General features: G+C 34.9%; 2 protein-coding genes across 16 annotated transcripts in view; one reads left to right on the top strand and one right to left on the bottom strand.

Moving 5' to 3' along the window:
- LOC137251808 (FGGY carbohydrate kinase domain-containing protein) overlaps window positions 1-24,965 on the bottom strand; it is a 204,417-nt gene that overhangs the window by 19,063 nt on the left and 160,389 nt on the right. The gene's annotated exons all lie outside the window — the stretch shown is intronic.
- Window positions 16,583-24,965, top strand: part of LOC137251811 (probable trafficking protein particle complex subunit 13 homolog) — a 121,150-nt gene continuing 112,767 nt past the window's right edge. The window contains exons 1-3 of one of the 15 annotated variants that reach the window (XR_010953354.1): window positions 21,279-21,293; window positions 21,366-21,435; window positions 21,509-21,598. The gene's annotated coding sequence lies outside the window, so the exon portion shown is untranslated. The other 14 variants (XM_067786686.1, XR_010953352.1, XR_010953351.1 and 11 more) reach the window with 14 other exon arrangements.

Below are 24,965 nucleotides of genomic sequence, written 5' to 3'. Positions count from 1 at the left end.
TATGTTTCGGGAGTCATAACTCGAAGGCAAATTTACATATCGCAACAAAATTGGGTACACATATTTTCCTTATAGCAAGAAATATTTATAGTAAAAAAGAATGAGATTGGGAAGGACTTTAAAAAGGGTCGTAGGCAAAAATAAAAAAAAAAGTTAAATCTTAGCGAAAAATAGTTTTGTACCAATCGTATTTTGTGCCATTATAACAGGAAATGGGAAAAAATTCAAACCTTGAAAAATGGACGTGGCACAGCCCCGTTTTTACAATGCATTTCCCAACGTTTCTGGAGCCATAACTCGACGAAAAATTTGGTGCACATATATGCCTTTAACAGGAAATATTTTCAGTAAAAATGGATTACATCGGTTAAATCGCCTTCTTTTATATAAAAGATTTTGTAAAAGTGAGTAAATGCAGGTAATAAACTATTTCTAGTAAAAGTTGGAAAATTTCGTTCATAAACCTGCCCTTTTTTTGTAATTATTTGTTCCATCCTAAATCCCCTGCTCGAGCAAAATGATTTATTGAAAGTAATAGCATCCTATATTTATGTCCCCGCCAATACTATAAGTGTCAAACGCCTATATTGTATAAACACATTCTATGGTAAAAATTTAGGCCAATATCCCCAAACCTAAGTGGGTTTTTAAATAATAACCCTCCCATATTAATACCTTCTTCAATACCTTTTGATTGATATCCACATTGTCACCTTAACTCACAACACATTTTTCGAAACTGCGTTTTTCACAGATTTGATATGGGTGCTATTTAAAGACAAAATATAGATAAAAGCTTCATAAAAAACCTTTAATTGCCGACTAAGGAATATTTAGAGTTAGAAATGAGTCGGTTAAAAACTATACTCATTTAAAAATCCAAAATTTTATTGACATTAAACAATGAAATTATATTATACAACTAGCAGACCCGGCAGACGTTGTTCTGCCCTAAATTCTACCTGCATACATTTTAAAAAGATTTTTCCGTCTCCTCCCCCTCTTCACTTTTTCCCAATCCTCTTATTCACTCCTCCCTCCGTCATCTATCTTCATGTTGTTGTTGTTGTAGCGATTAGGTTACTCCCCGAAGGCTTTGGGGAGTATTATCGATGTGATGGTCCTTTGTCGGATACAGATCCGATACGCTCCGGTAACACAACACCATTAAGGTGCTGGCCCGACCATCTCGGGAACGATTTATATGGCCACATTGAACCTTCAGGCCATCCCTCCCTCCCCACCCCCAAGTTCCATGAGGAGCTTGGGGTCGCCAGAGCCTCGTCTGTTAGTGAAACGGGATTCGCCGCTCGAAGGTGAGGTTGACAATTGGGTTGGAGAAGCTATATATTGCGCTACACAACCCCTTGAATCCCATCTATCTTCATCTTCGTCTCCTTCTATCTCTCTCTCAGTCTATCTCTTTTGTTCCAGTCCCAGTCCTAGTCCTAATCCCAGGCCCAGTCCATCTCTGGTCGGAAAAAAGGATCGTAAACACTAATATAGGCAAATTGATATACCAAATTTCACGGAAATCGAATAGGACGTATGTAACTAGGTATGTAGGTATTATTAATTCATGTCTCTATTTCGGCTTCGCATGCATATTTATCAGTTTTGCCAGGTTGATGCGACTAAATCGAATATCACAATGAAAATTACTTTAGAGCTCTCAGCAACAGCTTTCATTTGATATCCATATTACCCACACATTCTAAAGGTAACGAGGTCCACGTTTTGGCCTATATCTCGAGACCCTAGTCACCCAGCGGTATAATATATTACTCTGTACTAAAGCACTCGTCAACAGCTTTCATTTGATATCCAAATTGTATAAACACATTCTAGGGGTACCCTGGTCCACGTTTGAACAAAATCGACTGACGCATCTCTTCAAACACCGGGGACCAACTAATACACATTTTAGCCTTTCCTTTTATGTATATATAAATTTTTATTTTTCACACTTCTCTATAATATTAAAACGAAATGCAGATATTCATTGCTTTTAAATTCGGCATAAAAATTGCACATGGAACAACTAATGACTCTCCTGAATTAAAAAAAATGTCTTAGTACTTCTAAATCGCGGGCCCCCTCAGAAATCCCGGGTCCGTGGTAATCCCCCCACCCCCCCCCCCCCCCCCCCCCTCTCCACGGGCCTAGAGATGTGCTATACTTGATATCATTCACTATAATATTTTTTAGTGATAAGCAGGTTGTTTTATTAAACACCAAGCAATTACACGGAAGTATATATATAAATATTTTATTTCGGAAAGCAGTCGAATTTCACGTGTATATATAATGATTAACCTTGGTATATTAGATGACCTGCAAAAAAAAACATTTGGTCCGATTTATGTATGTAAGTCAGCACACGTGCTAATTTTATCTCTGCGATGTTTATTAAATCTTATTATGAAAGTCAACCTTTTATATTTTGTAAACACTAGTTAGTACATTTTTTTATACTCAGCGTTCTTTGAACACAGAGTATATTAACTTTGATTAGATATATCAAAATCATAAGTGTCAAAAGAAAAATTTGATTGGGCCATGTCCGTCCGTCCGCTCGTCTGTCCGTTAGCACGATAACTTGAGTAAATATTGGGATATCTTCACTAAATTTGGTACACCTTATCTGGACCCAGAATAGATCGGCATTGAAAATGAACGAAATCGGATGATAACCACGCCACTTTTTATATATATAACATTTCAGAAAACGCAAAAAACCTGATTATTTAGTAAATAATACACCTAGAATTTTGAAATTTCACGTGTGGACTGATATTTAGACTCTTGATAAAAATTTGAAAAAAACTTCAAATGAGCATGGCACCGCCCACTTGTAATAAAATCAATTTTACAAATATTATTAATCATAAATCAAAAACCGTTAAACCGATCGTAACAAAATTCGGCAAAGAGGTTTCCTTTACTATAAGGAATGCTTTGAAGAAAATTTAGCGAAATCGGTTAAGGACCAAGCCCACTTTTATATAAAAGATTTTTATATCTTTGCAAAAAAGAGCTTTATATCAATGGTATTTCATTTCCCAAGTAGATTTATAACAATAAATAGGAAAAACTTCAAATTTTAACAAACCGGCGTGGCACCGCTCCTTTTAGGACTAAGCAATTTTCTATGTTTCGGGAGCCATAACTCAAAGAAAAATTAACGGATCGTAATAAAATTGGGTACAGAGATTTTCCCTATAGCATGAAATATTCTGAGAAAAAATGGACGAGCTCGGTTAAAGACCACGCCCACTTTTATATAAAATATTTTTAAAGGGGTCGTACACGAAAATAATAAGCTATATCTTAGCGAAAAAGAGTTTTGTATCAATAGAATTTTACTTTCTAAATTGAAGTATAACATTAAATTGGAAAACACTAAAATTTTTGAAAATGGGTGTGGCACCGCCGCTTTTATGACTAAGCAAGTTTCAATATTTTGGGAGCCATAAATCGAAGAAAAATTATAGCAGAAAATATTTCTACTTTTATTCTATTTCGGCCTTTATTTTGTAAATTTTTATAAAAACTTTTTCGAGCTCTAGGCCATGTATATGTACATAAATTGAAACACCAAAAATGCTTATTTTACATATAAATTTTATATTTGTCAAAATTTATTTTTATCAATTTATTTTTATCGATATTTCGATTTCAAACTGAAATCATCTTCAGGACTGAAAGGCATGTAAAAATAAAAACATATTAACACATAAAACATAACAACATTCCATAATTTTTAACTTACACTCTTGAGTGCACCTGATCGACTAATTTAACAAATCTTAAAATAACCAAGTACAAGGGAAAACGATAAACAAAAAGTAAACATCTAAAGAACCGTAATAATAAACAAATTTTTACATAAACACCAATACGTTAAATAATAAGCAGTAAGTGGCGCTCAGCACATTAGTGTTGATACAGCATATTTGGAACGACACTCTTCTCACGAGGAATTGTAGTTGTCGTAATCAATCGACGATAATCTGCCGCGCAGCCTTCTACATCTGCCTTAAAATTTATTCTTTGATCTCTTGGTGTATTGATAATATGAAGCATTTCTAATGTGTATCTTTTGTTGTAATGCCTCTCTTGTTGAATTACTGCTACGTTGTTTAAATCTGAAGAGTGCCCGGTTACTCTGCAATGTTGTGTCAAAGCTGTTTTATTATCATTAGCGTGGTCCCGATTTTTGATATTAGATTTATGCGCGGAAATCCTTGTCTTTAATTTTGATTTTGTAGTCCCGACATATACTTTATTGCATACGTGGGACCCGTCGCCGTTACATAAAATTTGGTATATTACGTCAGATTTCTCGTATTTTTCGATTTTGTCCTTTGTGTTGCTAAAAATTTGTTGTACGGTATTGTTGTAAGTGAAGGCCATTTGGAATTTTTCGTGGTCATACATATTGGAATATTTTAGCCTGTTGGACAGTCCAGGGACATATACGGATGTTTTATATATTTTATTTCTATTATTATTTATTCGATTGGTACTTGAGTTTTCAAAATAATCGCGGATATAACCTTTTATAAGATATATCGGAAAGTCGTTGTTTTTAAGCATTTTTACAATAATCTCTATATTTTTATTATGGTATATTTCATCACTGATGGTCAGCACTCTTCGAATAAAATTTTTTGCTGTGTTTACTATAGTTGGTTTGCTGTGTTTCGAGTGGAAATTAATCAATCTGCCTGACGATGTAGGCTTTTTATACCAGTCAAAGTATAGTTTTTTGTATTTTCTTATCACCAAAGTGTCTAAAAATGGTAACTGGCCATCCTTTTCAATTTCATGGGTAAACTTTATTGATTTATTATAACTGTTTAAGTTCGTCAGCATATCCTCTACAGCATCAATTTTTACGATGGCGAATAGATCGTCGACGTATTTAGAATTTTTTTATAAAAGCCGCTTTTTATCTAAGCTAATAAAACAGCTTTGACACAACATTGCAGAGTAACCGTGCACTCTCCAGATTTAAACAACGAAGCAGTAATTCAACAAGAGAGGCATTACAACAAAAGATACACATTAGAAATGCTTCATATTATCAATACACCAAGAGATCAAAGAATAAATTTTAAGGCAGATGTAGAAGGCTGCGCGGCAGATTATCGTCGATTGATTACGACAACTACAATTCCTCGTGAGAAGAGTGTCGTTCCAAATATGTTGTCCCAACGCTAATGTGCTGAGCGCCACTTACTGCTTATTACACTGGTCGACGGCCAAAATTTACCAGAGATGCCGTTATGAAATTCGTATGTAAAACCACCCCCTGATTTCGAAAATCGAGTTCATTTTTGATTCTATGGTACCGTTTTTGAGATATTTGCAATTTACCGTTATTCGAAAAAACCAAAAAGATGGCTCCATGTAATTACGTATATCTCACGAACCGGTCAAGCAATTGCAAAAATTTTACAGAATCGGAAAGACGATAAAATTTGCTATAAATGCATCATACATTGTTTTTTGCTCAACCATATAGTTTTCGAGATATTAGCTCATCATTTCAGATTTTTGGTTTTTTTTTTATGAAAAAATATGAAAAAAATTACTTTTTGCGAGGGCAGCATTCCAAAACCACAACTTTTTTTCCAAATATTTTTTATTTACGTAAAGCTCTGTTTAATTAGAAAAAAGATAAGCTATCATCGAAGAAAATCGATGCAAAACTACGTAAGTTATAAGCGATCAAATAAAAATACCCAGGTTGCGCAATTTCAACGTATACCTCAAAACGTATGTATGGTATAAAGAAGAGTGAAATATCTAGCTATGCTCTATTTCTATTTAGTTAAAAGTTCAATTTATGAATGAAATTACCCATATTTTTAACTTTTTTTTATACTCAGTTGAGCAGAGCTCACAGAGTATATTAAGTTTGATTGGATAACGGTTGGTTGTACATATATAAAGGAATCGAGATAGATATAGACTTCCATATATCAAAATAATCAGGATCGAAAAAAAATTTGATTGAGCCATGTCCGTCCGTCCGTCCGTCCGTCCGTCCGCCCGTCCGTTAACACGATAATTTGAGTAAGTTTTGAGGTATCTTGATGAAATTTGGTATGTAGGTTCCTGAGCACTCATCTCAGATCGCTATTTAAAATAAACGATATCGGACTATAACCACGCCCACTTTTTCGATATCGAAAATTTCGAAAAACCGAAAAAGTGCGATAATTCATTACAAAAGACCGATAAAGCGACGAAACTTGGTAGATGAGTTGAACTTATGACGCAAAATAGAAAATTAGTAAAATTTTGGTCAATGGGCGTGGCACCGCCCACTTTTAAAAGAAGGTAATTTAAAACTTTTGCAAGCTGTAATTTGGCAGTCGTTGAAGATATCATGATGAAATTTGGCAGGAACGTTACTCTTATTACTATATGTACGCTTAATAAAAATTAGCAAAATCGGAGAAGGACCACGCCCACTTTTAAAAAAAAATTTTTTTAAAAGTAAAATTTTAACAAAAAATGTAATATCTTTACATTATATAAGTAAATTATGTCAAGATTCAACTCCAGTAATGATATGGTGCAACAAAATACAAAAATAAAAGAAAATTTAAAAATAGGCGTGGCTCCGCCCTTTTTCATTTAATTTGTCTGGGATACTTTTAACGCCATAAGTCGAACAAAAATTAACCAATCCTTTTGAAATTTGGTAGGGGCATAGATTTTATGGCGTTAACTGTTTTCTGTGAAAATGGGCGAAATCGGTTGATGCCACGCCCAGTTTTTATACACAGTCGTCCGTCTGTCCTTCCGCATGGCCGTTAACACGATAACTTGAGCAAAAATCGATATATCTTTACTAAACTCAGTTCACGTACTTATCTGAACTCACTTTATCTAGGTATGAAAAATGAACGAAATCCGACTATGACCACGCCCACTTTTTCCATATCCAAAATTACGAAAAATGAAAAAAATGCCATAATTCTATACCAAATACGAAAAAAGGGATGAAATATGGTGAGGTAATTGGATTGTTTTATTGACGCGAAATATAACTTTAGAAAAAACTTTATAAAATGATTCTGACACCTACCATATTAAGTAGAAGAAAATGAAAAAGTTCTGCAGGGCGAAATAAAAAACCCTTAAAATCTTGGCAGGTATTACATATATAAATAAATTAGCGGTATCCAACAGATGATGTTCTGGGTCACCCTGGTCCACATTTTGGTCGATATCTGGAAAACGCCTTCACATATACAACTACCACCACTCCCTTTTAAAACTCTCATTAATACCTTTAATTTGATACCCATATCGTACAAACTCATTCTAGAGTCACCCCTGGTCCACCTTTATGGCGATATTTCGAAAAGGCGAACACCTATAGAAAGAAGGCCCACTCCCTTTTAAAAATACTCATTAACACCTTTCATTTGATACTCATATCGTACAAACAAAGTCTAGAGTCACCCCTGGTCCAGAAAGGCCCACTCCCTCTTAAAATACTCATTAACTCCTTTCGTTTGATACCCATATTGCACAAACGAATTCTAGGGTCACCCCTGGTCCACCTTTATGGCGATATCTCGAAACGGCGTCCACCTATGGAACTAAGGATTACTCCCTTTTAAAATACTCATTAACACCTTTCATTTGATACCCATATCGTACAAACGCATTCTAGAGTCACACCTGGTCCATCTTTATGGCGATATCTCGAAAAGGCGTCCACCTATAGAACTAAGGCCCACTCCCTCTTAAAATACTCATTAACAAAATATGAAAAAAATTACTTTTTGCGAGGGCAGCATTCCAAAACCACAACTTTTTTCCAAATATTTTTTATTTACGTAAAGCTCTGTTTAATTAGAAAAAAGATAAGCTATCATCGAAGAAAATCGATGCAAAACTACGTAAGTTATAAGCGATCAAATAAAAATACCCAGGTTGCGCAATTTCAACGTATACCTCAAAACGTATGTATGGTATAAAGAAGAGTGAACTATCTAGCTATGCTCTATTTCTATTTAGTTAAAAGTTCAATTTATGAATGAAATTACCCATATTTTTAACTTTTTTTTATACTCAGTTGAGCAGAGCTCACAGAGTATATTAAGTTTGATTGGATAACGGTTGGTTGTACATATATAAAGGAATCGAGATAGATATAGACTTCCATATATCAAAATAATCAGGATCGAAAAAAAATTTGATTGAGCCATGTCCGTCCGTCCGTCCGTCCGCCCGTCCGTTAACACGATAATTTGAGTAAATTTTAAGGTATCTTGATGAAATTTGGTATGTAGGTTCCTGAGCACTCATCTCAGATCGCTATTTAAAATGAACGATATCGGACTATAACCACGCCCACTTTTTCGATATCGAAAATTTCGAAAAACCGAAAAAGTGCGATAATTCATTACAAAAGACCGATAAAGCGACGAAACTAGGTAGATGAGTTGAACTTATGACGCAAAATAGAAAATTAGTAAAATTTTGGACAATGGGCGTGGCACCGCACACTTTTAAAAGAAGGTAATTTAAAACTTTTGCAAGCTGTAATTTGGCAGTCGTTGAAGATATCATGATGAAATTTGGCAGGAACGTTACTCTTATTACTATATGTACGCTTAATAAAAATTAGCAAAATCGGAGAAGGACCACGCCCACTTTTAAAAAAAATTTTTTTTAAAAGTAAAATTTTAACAAAAAATTTAATATCTTTACATTATATAAGTAAATTATGTCAAGATTCAACTCCAGTAATGATATGGTGCAACAAAATACAAAAATAAAAGAAAATTTAAAAATAGGTGTGGCTCCGCCCTTTTTCATTTAATTTGTCTGGGATACTTTTAACGCCATAAGTCGAACAAAAATTAACCAATCCTTTTGAAATTTGGTAGGGGCATAGATTTTATGGCGTTAACTGTTTTCTGTGAAAATGGGCGAAATCGGTTGATGCCACGCCCAGTTTTTATACACAGTCGTCCGTCTGTCCTTCCGCATGGCCGTTAACACGATAACTTGAGCAAAAATCGATATATCTTTACTAAACTCAGTTCACGTACTTATCTGAACTCACTTTATCTTGGTATGAAAAATGAACGAAATCCGACTATGACCACGCCCACTTTTTCCATATCGAAAATTACGAAAAATGAAAAAAATGCCATAATTCTATACCAAATACGAAAAAAGGGATGAAATATGGTGAGGTAATTGGATTGTTTTATTGACGCGAAATATAACTTTAGAAAAAACTTTATAAAATGATTCTGACACCTACCATATTAAGTAGAAGAAAATGAAAAAGTTCTGCAGGGCGAAATAAAAAACCCTTAAAATCTTGGCAGGTATTACATATATAAATAAATTAGCGGTATCCAACAGATGATGTTCTGGGTCACCCTGGTCCACATTTTGGTCGATATCTGGAAAACGCCTTCACATATACAACTACCACCACTCCCTTTTAAAACTCTCATTAATACCTTTAATTTGATACCCATATCGTACAAACTCATTCTAGAGTCACCCCTGGTCCACCTTTATGGCGATATTTCGAAAAGGCGAACACCTATAGAACGAAGGCCCACTCCCTTTTAAAAATACTCATTAACACCTTTCATTTGATACTCATATCGTACAAACAAAGTCTAGAGTCACCCCTGGTCCAGAAAGGCCCACTCCCTCTTAAAATACTCATTAACTCCTTTCGTTTGATACCCATATTGCACAAACGAATTCTAGGGTCACCCCTGGTCCACCTTTATGGCGATATCTCGAAACGGCGTCCACCTATGGAACTAAGGATTACTCCCTTTTAAAATACTCATTAACACCTTTCATTTGATACCCATATCGTACAAACGCATTCTAGAGTCACACCTGGTCCATCTTTATGGCGATATCTCGAAAAGTCGTCCACCTATAGAACTAAGGCCCACTCCCTCTTAAAATACTCATTAACTCCTTTCGTTTGATACCCATATTGCACAAACGAATTCTAGAGTCACCCCTGGTCCACCTTTATGGCGATATCTCGAAAAGGGGTCCAGCTATAGAACTAAGCCCCACGCCCTTTTAAATAATCATTAGCACCTTTCATTTGATACCCATATCATACAAACAAATTCTAAAGTCACCCCTGGTCCACCTTTATGGCGATATCTCGAAAAGGCGAACACCTATAAAACGAAGGCCCACTCCCTTTTAAAAATACTCATTAACACCTTTCGATTGATACACATATCGTACAAACAAAGTCTAGAGACACCCCTGGTCCACCTTTATTGCGATACCTCGAAAATGCGTCCACCTATAGAACTAAGGCCCACTCCCTCTTAAAATACTCATTAACTCCTTTCGTTTGATACCCATATTGCACAAACGAATTCTAGAGTCATCCCTAGCCCACCTTTATGGCGATATCTCGAAACGGCGTCCACCTATAGAACTAAGGCCCACTCCCTTTTAAAATACTCATTAACACCTTTCGTTTGATGCCCGTATTGTGCAAACAAATTCTAGGGTCACCCCTGGTCCACCTTTATGGCGATATCTCGAAACGGCGTCCACCTATGGAACTAAGGATTACTCCCTTTTAAAATGCTCATTAACACCTTTCATTTGATACCCATATCGTACAAACGCATTCTAGAGTCACCCCTGGTCCATCTTTACGGCGATATCTCGAAAAGGCTTCCATCTATAGTACTTAGGTCCACGCCCTTTTAAAATACTCATTAATACCTTTCATTTGATACCCATATCGTACAAACGCATTCTAGAGTCAACCCTGATCCACCTTTATGGCTATATCCCTAAATGGCGTCCACCTATAGAACTATGACCCACTCCCTCATAAAATACTCTTTAATGCCTTTCATTTGATACACATGTCATACAAACACATTCCAGGGTTTCCCTCGGTTCATTTTCCTACATGGTTATTTTCCCTTATGTTGTCACCATAGCTCTCAACTGAGTATGTAATGTTCGGTTACACCCGAACTTAACCTTCCTTACTTGTTTTAAATTTATTTATGTTTGTACTATATTCTAAAAATCTTTATCTTAATTTTATTTTACTATGTAGTCGAAATAATTATGTGTTCGACTTTGACGCTTATTCAGTTTAGGATCGGTTTCTCTTATGAGAAACCAGCAGTAATCACCCATCATTGCGACGTCCCAGAATCCTTGATATCGATTTTCAATTAATTTCATTTGCTGATGAAACCTTTCGCTATGTTCGTCACTTTCGTCGCCAAGATTTGCCGGAAAAAAGCTCAAATGTGAGTGCAGAAAGTGAATTTTTAACGACATATTTACGCCTGGAAAGAAAATATTAGTTAGGTAAACAAGTTATAGAATTTTGGGAAATTAATTTAATAAGCCTTTAATATTTACCCATTTTCGCATAATTATTGATTAAGTCGTTCACTATCTGCTCGTAGTTAGGGCTTTTGTGTCTACCGAGAAAAGAAGCAACGACGTTTTCAAAGGATTCCCACGCTGCTGCCTCAACTGATGAGAGTAGTCCTTTGAATTGATTATTGTTGATCAACTTTTTTATTTGTGGTCCGACAAAAATACCTTCCTTTATCTTGGCTTGAGAAATATCTGGAAAAATTGTTTTCAAATAGTCGAATGCTTCGCCTTCTTTGTCCAAAGCCTTAACAAAATTTTTAATGAGACCGAGCTTGATGTGTAAGGGTGGAAGTATGATTTTCTCTTTCTTGACAAGAGGGGTGTATTTGATGTTATCCACACCAACGGTAAACTCGACTCTTTCCGGCCAATCCTTTCTGACGTAGTGGTCCTTACGAGCTCGGCTATCCCACTTGCAGAGGAAGCAGCAGTGCTTGGTGTAGCCACTTTGTAGACCGCATAGCATTGCAACGACTTTGAGATCAGAACATATTTTCCAATCATGGCATAGGTTACTCTTCTTGATCTTCCAACGCCAATTACTTTTGTTTGACAAATATAACACTCTATTGAATGGCAAGTAGGTTCTCTCCATATCATTGGTGTATCACTTTTTATTTGTTGTCCTGATTCCGACTGAATCAGTTCTACTCGACACGATGTACACAAAGTGTTCGGTGTCCATGGTTTTTCAGCATTTTTAGGCTCAATGCCAAAATACTTGGAGTATAAAGTTTTGATATGATCTGAGAACACTCGTCGTCGCCTTATGATAGTATATTGGCCACGCATAAAACAGAACATATCATATCGTTATTACACTCAAATTCTCGCGTCCTTTTACTCATTTTATTTTTTTTTTAATAAATCACGGATTTGAAATTTGATTTATGAACTGAACTATCTCCGGAGAGCCTTGCAGATGTTATGAAGTTTCAAGGCGCATTAACTCACATTTATACTCGGAGCAAGAATAAAATTGAAAAAATCAAATCTTACCTAGACAGAAAGGTTCCTTTTTATACGAAGCCTGGAAAAGAAAATACTACCTGCTTTGATGTAGGCTTTACAAATTTTCTGTGTCTTATAATTTTGAAAATCTACCTGCATACTTACCCATAAGTAACGGAAATACATGTTTATAACTACATGCCTACAGCAGCTTTCGAACCCAACCACTCTTCCTTTCGATGCAACCACTCTACCTACTATAAAACAATTCGAGTATTAAAAGTACTATTTGATTTATTTAAAGAAAAAGTATTATCATTGTTATGATGTTATTCGTTTATCCGGATAATATCCCATTTGCACTTTATATCTTTAATATATGTATGTATACATACATTAAAGTTGCGCAACCTGGGTATTTTTATTTGATCGCTTATAGCTTACGTAGTTTTGCATCGATTTTCTTCGATGATAGCTTATCTTTTTTCTAATTAAACAGAGCTTTACGTAAATAAAAAATATTTGGAAAAAAAGTTGTGGTTTTGGAATGCTGCCCTCGCAAAAAGTAATTTTTTTCATATTTTTTCATAAAAAAAACAAAAATCTGAAATGATGAGCTAATATCTCGAAAACTATATGGTTGAGCAAAAAGCAATGTATGATGCACTTATAGCAAATTATCGTCTTTACGATTCTGTAAACTTATTTGCAATTGCTTGACCAGTTCGTGAGATATACGTAATTAAATGGAGCCATCTTTTTGGTTTTTTCGAATAACGGTAAATTGCAAATATCTCAAAAACGGTACCATAGAATCAAAAATGAACTCAATTTTCGAAATCAGGGGGTGATTTTACATACGAATTTCTTAACGGCGTTTCTGGTAAAGAAAAAAGTTGAAATTCGTGGTCCAGTGTTATTTAACGTATTGTTGTTTATGTAAAAATTTGTTTATTATTACGGTTCTTTAGATGTTTACTTTTTGTTTATCGTTTTCCCCTGTACTTGTTTATTTTAAGATTTGTTAAATTAGTCAATCAGGTGCACTCAAGAGTGTAAGTTAAAAATTATGGAATGTTGTTATGTTTTATGTGTTAATATGTTTTTATTTTTACATGCCTTTCAGTCCTGAAGATGATTTCCGTTTGAAATCGAAATATCGATAAAAATAAATTGATAAAAATAAATTTTGACAAATATAAATTTTATATGTAAAATAAGCATTTTTGGTGTTTCAATTTACATATACATTCTAGGCTCCAAAAAATTTTTATAAAAATTTAGAAAATATTTCTAGTAAAAATGGACGGGATCGGTTAAAGAACACGGCAAATTAGATATAAAACAAGTTTAAAAGGGTCTTAGACTAGAATAATAAGCTATAACTTAGCAAAAAATAGTTTTGAATCAATGATATTTCACTTATCAGTTTTATTATAAGAGAAAATGGGGAGAATTTTTTTTTTAAACGGGCGGTGCCACGTGTTATGCAGAAAAGTAATTTATCTGAAATGAAATGTGCAATTGAAGCTCACGCTGAGTATATAATGTTCGGTTACACCCGAAGTTAGACACCTTTACTTGTTTTTTTTTTTTTTATGTTTCTAAGTGTAGACATCGCCAGTTTCAAATTGAAACCCAGATCTACGCACTCATTTTCAGGAAGACCGGCATAATATATATTTTAAACAAAATTTGGTTTGGTCATTTGTCCTCATTGTTTTAGATTTAGGTTCAAACTTTTAACCATGTGCCTGACAAAATCTCAAACCACTTATTGATAAAAAAGCGGCCGTCGTGGGGTGGTGCGAGCGTAATGTGCATACCACACCGAAGGTCTCGAGTTCAAGTGCCTGCCAAACATCAAAACAATTCTTCAATTGGAGAGTTTTCTTGAATTCGTTCGTGGATAAAGGATCAATTTTTCTTATATAAATTTTATTCACGATTTATTCGATTGCCAATCTAGGGATGCATTTTTTTACACCCGTAACAATTGGTGTCAGAAGTGGGATTGCTGAACGAATAAGATTTGCAAGATGGTAAAATTCGAAGAGTTGCGAATTCAACAGCTTAAAGCAGAACTAGAAATTCGCGGTTTGCCAATAAACTTGAGAAAGTAGAAGGAATGTCGCTTTCAGTAAGTACAAACTTCGACAATTTGCTCATGGCTATTAAAGGCCACTGGGCTGAAAACTCTAAAGAAATGGTTGAACGCCTGGAAACTCGACTGGCTGAAAGATTATCTGAGAATTTATCGAAATGTTAGCTTCTTTCAACAAATATACAGCGGAAATGGGTGAGAAAGTTACAGCAATTGATGAGCAGCTCAAATCTGTTGAGGAAAAAGTCGTCGAGAAGGTTTAATCTATCGAGGAAAGAGTTGGGTGTTTCGAAAACCATGCTTGGGCAGCGACAACAACGGTTTCTGGTGGAATGGAATTTAAAGTTCCTCCTTATGATAGGACTATTCCTAATAAGACTTTTTAGAGGCAGTTTGAGTCGGCAGCAACAAGCAATAACTGGTGTGACTGATAAGGCAACGGCTTTGATCCTTTCGTTGAAAGGTTCTGCAACAGAGGTTTTAAGCATAGTACCTACGGGGGAACAACGCAGTTTTACGGCCATAATGAATGCATTCGAGAGGGAATTCGGCAGTGGACACCGGAAACAGATTTCTCCAATGGAATTGTTGAATCGGTGGCAGAAGCAAGGGGAGACGTTACAGGATTTTGCCACAGAAATTGAACAGTTTACTCATTTAACAAATGAGGATGCTTCCAGTGAGATTATTGAACGTATTAAAATTCAAGCGTTCATTCCCTTACGCCATGCTGAAGACAAAGTTTGCGGAGACAGTTGCACATGCATTGATTCAAGAAACAGCCATACTTTTGAGCAGACCTTCGTATCGCGGACGAGGTGTAGATGTTGAGGAAAATGAATTGCAGACAGTTTGTAATGCTTTTTAATCTATTCTACCAACGTCGTGGGCTCAGAGGAAATTTGAAGGTAATTGTTTTAAGTGTGACAGGAAATGAAATATGGCTCGAATTTGTTTTGTTGTTGGAGAACAGCCATCGAATCCTCAGCAAAATAGAGCAAGCACTGACAGCACAGCAGACATTTCGTTAAACTAAATCGACCCAGTTGGAGGGGAACAAGCTGGTTCCTGCAGTTCGGTACCCCATTATCACAATTTCTCAAACAGGTAGAGAATCCCGTAACTTAACGGTGAGAAGATATATAGGAGGGGAAGAACGTATGCTGACATTAGACAGAGGAGCACCACATTCCATAATAAAGGCACGGTTAGTTAAAAAGAAGGTGAAACCACTTATTGGAGCAAAGATGTATACTGAATCTTGTGAGGAAATATTTTTAATAGGTGAACTTACTTTTGATGTGGCGATTGAGGATATGGGAGCTTTACATGATTTCATTGTGGTGGACATTGCGGACGAAATTATAATTGATGTCGATTTATTGATGGCTCATGGGATCAGGATCGATTTGGAAAGTATGATGATGAAGTATAACAATAGTGAAGTTAAGCTTTGATACGGTTACGAGAGATCTCACAGAGTTCGGCAAGTACATGCGGTGGATAGTCAAGAAATTCCAGCCGTATCTGAGGCAGTTATTTGGGCGAAAATTAATCGGTATTTGGGCGGAAAGAAGTTATGGATGATTGAAGCGGTACAAAACTCTACACCAAACGTATTGGTTGCTAAAACTTTAGTAAATTCAAATAATGACGGACTTATTTCGGTAAGAGTTATTAATGAATTTTAGTCACCTAAAAATATTTGAAAGGAGCTCTGCTGGCGGAATGTTACGAATTCGAGGTTATAGTCAATTGTGATGGAATCCACGAAAATGTAAATGTTGCTGAAAGTAAGTGTGTAAAGAGATAAGCAATTGTACAGAAGGGTTAGAGTTATTAGACGTTGGTAAAGTTAAACAACTTTTACACAAATAATGTGGTATATTTGATAAGGCTACTAATCCAGGTAGAAGTAATATCGTAAAACATCGGATTGATACCGGTGACTCAAGACCCATTCGACAGCCTCTGCGAAACGTGAAGTTGTTAACCAAATAATTAGTGATATGAATGTGAATGCTGTTATTGAAAGGTCAGTCAGTCCTTGGTGCTCATCCGTAGTACTCGCAAAAAAAAAATATGGAAAAATTAGGTTATGTGTCGATTACCGTAAACTTGCAATCCTCAGAAGCTTATTCATAGTGTAGTTGTTTTTGTTCTCGCAAAGCGTGAAATATTGAAGTGCAATTTTAGACCAGGTTTGTATAAGTATTATTAAACAGTTATGAAATACACGGAGTTAATTATTGACGTATTATTTGAAATTCTTAGAAGCTTATTCATAGTGTAGTTGTTGTTGTTCTCGTAAAGCGTGAAATATTGAAGCGAAATTTAAGGCCAGGTCTGTATAAATATTACTAAACTGTTATCAAATAAGCAGAGCTAATTATTGACGTGTTATTTGAAATTCTTAGAAACTTATTCATAGTGTAGTTGTTGTTGTTCTCGCAAAGCCTGAAATATTGAAGCGCAATTTAAGACCAGGTCTGTATAAACATTACTAAACTGTTATCAAATAAGCGGAGTTAATTATTGACGTGTTACTTGAAATTCTTAGAAGCTTATTCATAGTGTAGTTGTTGTTGTTCTCGCAAAGCGTGAAATATTGAAGCGCAATTTAAGACCAGGTCTGTATAAATATTACTAAACTGTTATCAAATAAGCGGAGTTAATTATTGACGTGTTCTTTGAAATTCTTAGAAACTTATTCATAGTGTAGTTGTTGTTGTTCCCGCAAAGCGTGAAATATGGAAGGGCAGTTTTAGACCAGGTTTGTATAAATATTATTAAACAGTTATCAAATAAGCGGAGTTAATTATTGACGTGTTATTTGTAATTCTTAGAAGCTTATTCATAGTGTAGAGTTAATTATTGACGTGTTCTTTGAAATTCTTAGAAACTAATTCATAGTGTAGTTATTGTTGTTCCCGCAAAGCGTGAATTATTGAAGGGCAGTTTTAGACCAGGTTTGTATAAATATTATTAAACAGTTATCAAATAAGCGGAGTTAATTATTGACGTGTTATTTGTAATTCTTAGAAGCTTATTCATAGTGTAGTTGTTGTTGTTACCGCAAAGCGTGAAATATTGAAGCGCAATTTAAGACCAGGTCTGTATAAATATTACTAAACTGTTATCAAATAAGCGGAGTTAATTATTGACGTGTTATTTGAAATTCTTAGAAGCTTATTCATAGTGTAGTTGTTGTTGTTCCCGCAAAGCGTGAAATATTGAAGCGCAATTTAAGACCAGGTCTGTATAAATATTACTAAGCTGTTATGAAATAAGCGGAGTTAATTATTGACGTGTTCTTTGAAATTCTTAGAAACTTATTCATAGTGTAGTTGTTGTTGTTCCCGCAAAGCGTGAAATATTGAAGCGCAATTTAAGACCAGGTCTGTATAAATATTACTAAACTGTTATCAAATAAGCGGAGTTAATTATTGACGTGTTCTTTGAAATTCTTAGAAACTTATCATAGTGTAGTTGTTGTTGTTCCCGCAAAGCGTGAAATATTGAAGTGCAATTTTAGACCAGGTTTGTATAAATATTATTAAACAGTTATCAAATAAGCGGAGTTAATTGTTGACGTGTTATTTTAAATTCTTAGAAGCTTATTCATAGTGTAGTTGTTGTTGTTCCCGCAAAGCGTGAAATATTGAAGCGCAATTTAAGACCAGGTCTGTATAAATATTACTAAACTGTTATCAAATAAGCGGAGTTAATTATTGACGTGTTCTTTGAAATTCTTAGAAGCTTATCATAGTGTAGTTTTTTTTGTTCTCGCAAAGCGTGAAATATTGAAGTGCAATTTTAGACCAGGTCTGTATAAATATTACTAAACTGTTATCAAATAAGCGGAGTTAATTATTGACGTGTTCTTTGAAATTCTTAGAAACTTATCATAGTGTAGTTGTTGTTGTTCCCGCAAAGCGTGAAATATTGAACTGCAATTTTAGACCAGGTTTGTATAAATATTATTAAACAGTTATCAAATAAGCGGAGTTAATTATTGACGTGTTATTTTAAATTCTTAGAAGCTTATTTGTAGTTGTTCCCGCAAAGCGTGAAATATTGAAGCGCAATTTAAGACCAGGTCTGTATAAATATTACTAAACTGTTATCAAATAAGCGGAGTTAATTATTGACGTGTTCTTTGAAATTCTTAGAAGCTTATCATAGTGTAGTTGTTTTTGTTCTCGCAAAGCGTGAAATATTGAAGTGCAATTTTAGACCAGGTTTGTATAAATATTATTAAACAGTTATCAAATAAGCGGAGTTAATTATTGGCGTGTTATTTGAAATTCTTAGAAGCTTATTCATAGTGTAGTTGTTTTTGTTCTCGCAAAGCTTGAAATATTGAAGCGCAATTTTAGATCCGGTTTGTATAAATATTATTAAACTTTATGAAATACACGGAGTTAATTATTGACGTGTTATTTGAAATTCTTAGAAGCTTATTCATAGTGTAGTTGTTTTTGTTCCCGCAAAGCGTGAAATATTGAAGTGCAATTTTAGACCAGGTCTGTATAAATATTATTAAACAGTTATCAAATAAACGGCGTTAATTATTGACGTGTTCTTTGAAATTCTTAGAAGCTTATTCATAGTGTAGTTGTGTTTGTTCTCGCAAAGCGTAAAATATTGAAGTACAATTTTAGATCCGGTTTGTATAAATATTATTAAACGTTATGAAATACACGGAGTTAATTATTGATGTGTTATTTGAAATTTTTAGAAGCTTATTCATAGTGTAGTTGTTTTTGTTCTCGCATAGCTTGAAATATTGAAGCGCAATTTTAGATCCGGTTTGTATAAATATTATTAAACTTTATGAAATACACGGAGTTAATTATTGACGTGTTATTTTAAATTTTTAGAAGCTTATTCATAGTGTAGTTGTTGTTGTTCCCGCAAAGCGTGAAATATTGAAGCGCAATTTTAGATCCGGTTTGTATAAATATTATTAAACGTTATGAAATACACGGAGTTAATTATTGACGTGTTATTTGAAATTATTAGAAGCTTATTCAGAGTGTAGTTGTTGTTGTTCCCGCAAAGCGTGAAATATTGAAGCGCATTTTTAGACCAGGTATATATAAATATTACTAAACTGTTATCAAATAAACGGCGTTAATTATTGACGTGTTCTTTGAAATTCTTAGAAGCTTATTCATAGTGTAGTTGTGTTTGTTCTCGCAAAGCGTAAAATATTGAAGTACAATTTTAGATCCGGTTTGTATAAATATTATTAAACGTTATGAAATACACGGAGTTAATTATTGATGTGTTATTTGAAATTTTTAGAAGCTTATTCATAGTGTAGTTGTTTTTGTTCTCGCATAGCTTGAAATATTGAAGCGCAATTTTAGATCCGGTTTGTATAAATATTATTAAACTTTATGAAATACACGGAGTTAATTATTGACGTGTTATTTTAAATTCTTAGAAGCTTATTCATAGTGTAGTTGTTTTTGTTCTCGCAAAGCGTAAAATATTGAAGTGGTTTGTATAAATATTATTAAACGTTATGAAATACACGGAGTTAATTATTCATGTGTTATTTGAAATTTTTAGAAGCTTATTCATAGTGTAGTTGTTTTGTTCTCGCAAAGCGTAAAATATTGAAGTGCAATTTTAGATCCGGTTTGTATAAATATTATTAAACGTTATGAAATACACGGAGTTAATTATTGACGTGTTATTTGAAATTCTTAGAAGCTTATTCATAGTGTAGTTGTTTTTGTTCCCGCAAAGCGTGAAATATTGAAGTGCAATTTTAGACCAGGTCTGTATAAATATTATTAAACAGTTATCAAATAAACGGCGTTAATTATTGACGTGTTCTTTGAAATTCTTAGAAGCTTATTCATAGTGTAGTTGTGTTTGTTCTCGCAAAGCGTAAAATATTGAAGTACAATTTTAGATCCGGTTTGTATAAATATTATTAAACGTTATGAAATACACGGAGTTAATTATTGACGTGTTATTTGAAATTCTTAGAAGCTTATTCATAGTGTAGTTGTTTTGTTCTCGCAAAGCGTAAAATATTGAAGTGCAATTTTAGATCCGGTTTGTATAAATATTATTAAACTTTATGAAATACACGGAGTTAATTATTGACGTGTTATTTGAAATTCTTAGAAGCTTATTCATAGTGTAGTTGTTTTTGTTCCCGCAAAGCGTGAAATATTGAAGTGCAATTTTAGACCAGGTCTGTATAAATATTATTAAACAGTTATCAAATAAACGGCGTTAATTATTGACGTGTTCTTTGAAATTCTTAGAAGCTTATTCATAGTGTAGTTGTGTTTGTTCTCGCAAAGCGTAAAATATTGAAGTGCAATTTTAGATCCGGTTTGTATAAATATTATTAAACTTTATGAAATACACGGAGTTAATTATTGACGTGTTATTTGAAATTCTTAGAAGCTTATTCATAGTGTAGTTGTTTTTGTTCCCGCAAAGCGTGAAATATTGAAGTGCAATTTTAGACCAGGTCTGTATAAATATTATTAAACAGTTATCAAATAAACGGCGTTAATTATTGACGTGTTCTTTGAAATTCTTAGAAGCTTATTCATAGTGTAGTTGTGTTTGTTCTCGCAAAGCGTAAAATATTGAAGTACAATTTTAGATCCGGTTTGTATAAATATTATTAAACGTTATGAAATACACGGAGTTAATTATTGATGTGTTATTTGAAATTTTTAGAAGCTTATTCATAGTGTAGTTGTTTTTGTTCTCGCATAGCTTGAAATATTGAAGCGCAATTTTAGATCCGGTTTGTATAAATATTATTAAACTTTATGAAATACACGGAGTTAATTATTGACGTGTTATTTGAAATTATTAGAAGCTTATTCAGAGTGTAGTTGTTGTTGTTCCCGCAAAGCGTGAAATATTGAAGCGCATTTTTAGACCAGGTATATATAAATATTACTAAACTGTTATCAAATAAACGGAGTTAATTATTGACCTGTTCTTTGAAATTCTTAGAATCTTATTCATAGTGTAGTTGTTTGTGTTCTCGCAAAGCGTGAAATATTGGAACGCAATTTTAGATTCTGTATGAATATTATTAAACAGGTATGTGTTGTGTCTTCAAAACCAAGTTTGTCATTTTTGTAAAGTATATATTTTACAAGTTATATTATATTAAATTATTATACATAGAAAACAAGTAAATCAGAAAAAACAAAGTTCATAGACCGTATAGCAGACTATTTTAAAACCTATAACGGTTTATCATCAGCGATCCACACATTGAAGGCTTGACGTTTAGTGTATCAGGCCATCAATGGATTTTGCAAGTTTCTATTTATAACTCGTTTTCTACTGTTTGTTGTTTTTATACCCAGCTGTACTTGCACACAGGGTATTATAACTTTGATTGGATAACGGTTGGTTGTAAAGGAATCGATATAGATTTCCATACACCAAAATCATCAGTATCGAAAAAAATTTGATTGAGCCGTGTCCGTCCGTCCTTCTGTTCGTTAACACGATAACTTGAGTAAATATTGAGATATCTTCACCAGATTTGGTACAAGAGCGTATCTGGACCCAGAATAGATTAGTATTGAAAATGAGCGAAATCTGATGATAACCACGCCCACTTGTTATATATAAAATTTTGGAAAACACAAAAACCCGATTATTTAGTAAATAATAGCCCTAGAATGTTGAAATTTGACGTGTGGACTGATATGTAGACTTAATAAAAATTTGAAAATTTTTTTAAATGGGCGTGGCACCGCCCACTTGTTATAAAATCAATTTTTCAAATATTATTAATCATAAATCAAAAATCGTTAAACCTATCGTAACAAAATTCGGCAGAGAGGTTGCCTTTATCTAAGGAATGCTTTGAAGAAAAATTAACGAAATCGGTTAAGGACCACGCCCACTTTTATATAAAAGATTTTTAAAAGGGTCGTGGATGAATAAAATAAGCTATATCTTTGCAAAAAGAGCTTTATATCAATGGTATTTCATTTTCCAAGTGGATTTACATATAACAAGATGGTTGAAGATATTCCGGTCTTTTCCCATTTTATCATTCTGACGCCGCTAATTGTACGGAGGCCTTGCATCCAATACGTGCTCAGCTCGATTCCCTCCACCTTTGCAGTTCCTTCTCCATCCACAAAACTCGACTGTTCAATGTTCACTGCTGCGCCGAAGAATTTCCAGACTTCATAGACACTTCATTATTTAAGCAATTACATTGCATGCCGCGGACCATTTTACGTAGCATGCATCCAACAATTGTTTCAGGAGTTTAATCCTCTCCAAAAATGCTGCGTAGTTTGCATCTCGAGCTATAGAACCTAGGACACTCGGTAAACGTCTTCTACTGAATCGCCACCACAGTAATCGCATATGTTGTTTGGCTCGTGATTGAATCGGTGCAGATATTCCTTAAAACAGCCGTAACCACTCAGAAACTGTGTGAGGTAGAAATCTACCTGGCCGTGCTTTCTTGGTATTCATATATTAATACCTGGGATACATCGGTGTGTCCAGTGTCCCTTTACGCTTTATGAGCTTTGGCACATTCGCTTATCAAATTATATGCTTCATTAATATTTTACATGAAGACAGATAACTTTTGAGTTCTTGCTGTCAATTAAAAAGAAAATGTGCGAGAGCCTCAGTCCGGCGATCGTCAAGTTGGTTAGCTTCGCTCAGTGGAACTTCAGATATGAGAGAAGATTCGAAATATAAAAGCTGTTTGATTTCACGAAGCTAAGAAAAAATACCAACATCCTTACGGGTGGGGAATACTTTTGCACAGCTTTCGAGTGTTAACAAATCGTGTCTGAGCAGGATTATATGGATGGACAAATTGGATCCGGCTTTGCGCTTGCTGATACTTCCTTATTTGCCGTGCACTATTGTAGGAAGAGTCATTTGCAAATTCTGGAGCCTTCCACTAAATGTCGTACTCTGACTTTACGAGATGGTAATCAACACGTTACTCCTAGATTATTGAGGATGCTGACAAGGCGGATTTGACATTGGCTTAGATCAAACTTCCTGATATAGACTATAAGCTTTATTCCAGCTTGGACAGATTTTGTGTGCCGACTCCCTTCATATCCACGAGAAAGGAACGTGGTAAGGGACTCAACGAAAACAGTGGGTTGCTTAACTTGTTCATGGGTGGTTCTAAATTGTAACCTTAGCGGAGCTGCAGAGTTTACTGCTGAGAGTTTAGTGTAAGCCACAATTACAAGCCGTCCGATCACTGTAGAGTCTTACAAGCGGAAGTTGTTGGGGCGTTGACCGCGCTTTCAGTACGATCGAAGGTAGTCTGGGAGTGCCCGACTTTGCTTGCGATTAGGACCATTGAGCTACGGGGTAAAGCAATATTCCTAGAAACAGTTGCATCGGAAAAATTTAACTGGACCTCGAAGGAAGAGAAATTCTAGGTATGGAATTCGGGGTAGAGGTTTACGCCGGTCACTCAATCGGCGGCGTCGGCGGCGTGGCCGGCGCGCCGACAAAGTAATCAGCATATACCTCTGAATTGAATGGCTGGACTTCAGAGTATCACATTGTCTACAACTAATGAATATGGAAACATACTGCTGACGTCAATGGTATGTTTGATGATCTGGAACAATATAATTAACTTGCGGATGAAGATCTGGGAGGCTCGTAAAGCGAAAATTTAATAAGTAAGGAAGGTTAAGTTCGGGTGTAACCGAACATTACATACTCAGTTGAGAGCTATGGTGACAACATAAGAGAAAATAACCATGTAGGAAAATGAACCGAAGGTAACCCTGGAATGTGCCATGTGTATCAAATGAAATGTATTAAAGAGTATTTTATGAGGGAGTGGGCCATAGTTCTATAGGTGGACGCCATTTAGGGATATCGCCATAAAGGTGGATCAGGGATGACTCTAGAATGCGTTTGTACAATATGGGTATCAAACGAAAGGTGTTAATGAGTATTTGAAAAGGGCGTGGGGCTTAGTTCTATAGGTGGACGGCTTTTCGAGATATCGCCATAAAGATGGACCAGGGGTGACTCTAGAATGTGTTTGTACGATATTGGTATCAAATGAAAGGTGTTACTTAATGAGTATTTTAAAAATGCGTGGGGCTTAGTTCTATAGGTGGACGCCTTTTCAAGATATCGCCATAAATGTGGACCAGGGGTGACTCTAGAATGTGTTTGCACGATATTGGTATCAAATGAAAGGTATTAATGAATATTTTAAAAATGCGTGGGGCTTAGTTCTATAGGTGGACGCCTTCTCGAGATATCGCCATAAAGTTGGACCAGTGGTGACTCTAGAATATGTGTGTACGATATGGGCATCAAATGAAAGGTGTTAATGAGTATTTTAAAAGGGCGTGGGGCTTAGTTCTATAGGTGGACACCTTTTCGATATATCGCCACAAAGGTGGACCAGGGGTGACTCTAGAATATGTGTGTA

The sequence above is a fragment of the Eurosta solidaginis genome, chromosome 5, assembly GCF_040869045.1.
Source record: "Eurosta solidaginis isolate ZX-2024a chromosome 5, ASM4086904v1, whole genome shotgun sequence".
Classification (NCBI taxonomy): domain Eukaryota; kingdom Metazoa; phylum Arthropoda; class Insecta; order Diptera; family Tephritidae; genus Eurosta; species Eurosta solidaginis.
The sequence above is the reverse complement of the archived record's forward strand: the minus strand, read 5'-3'. Positions and strand labels throughout refer to the sequence as shown.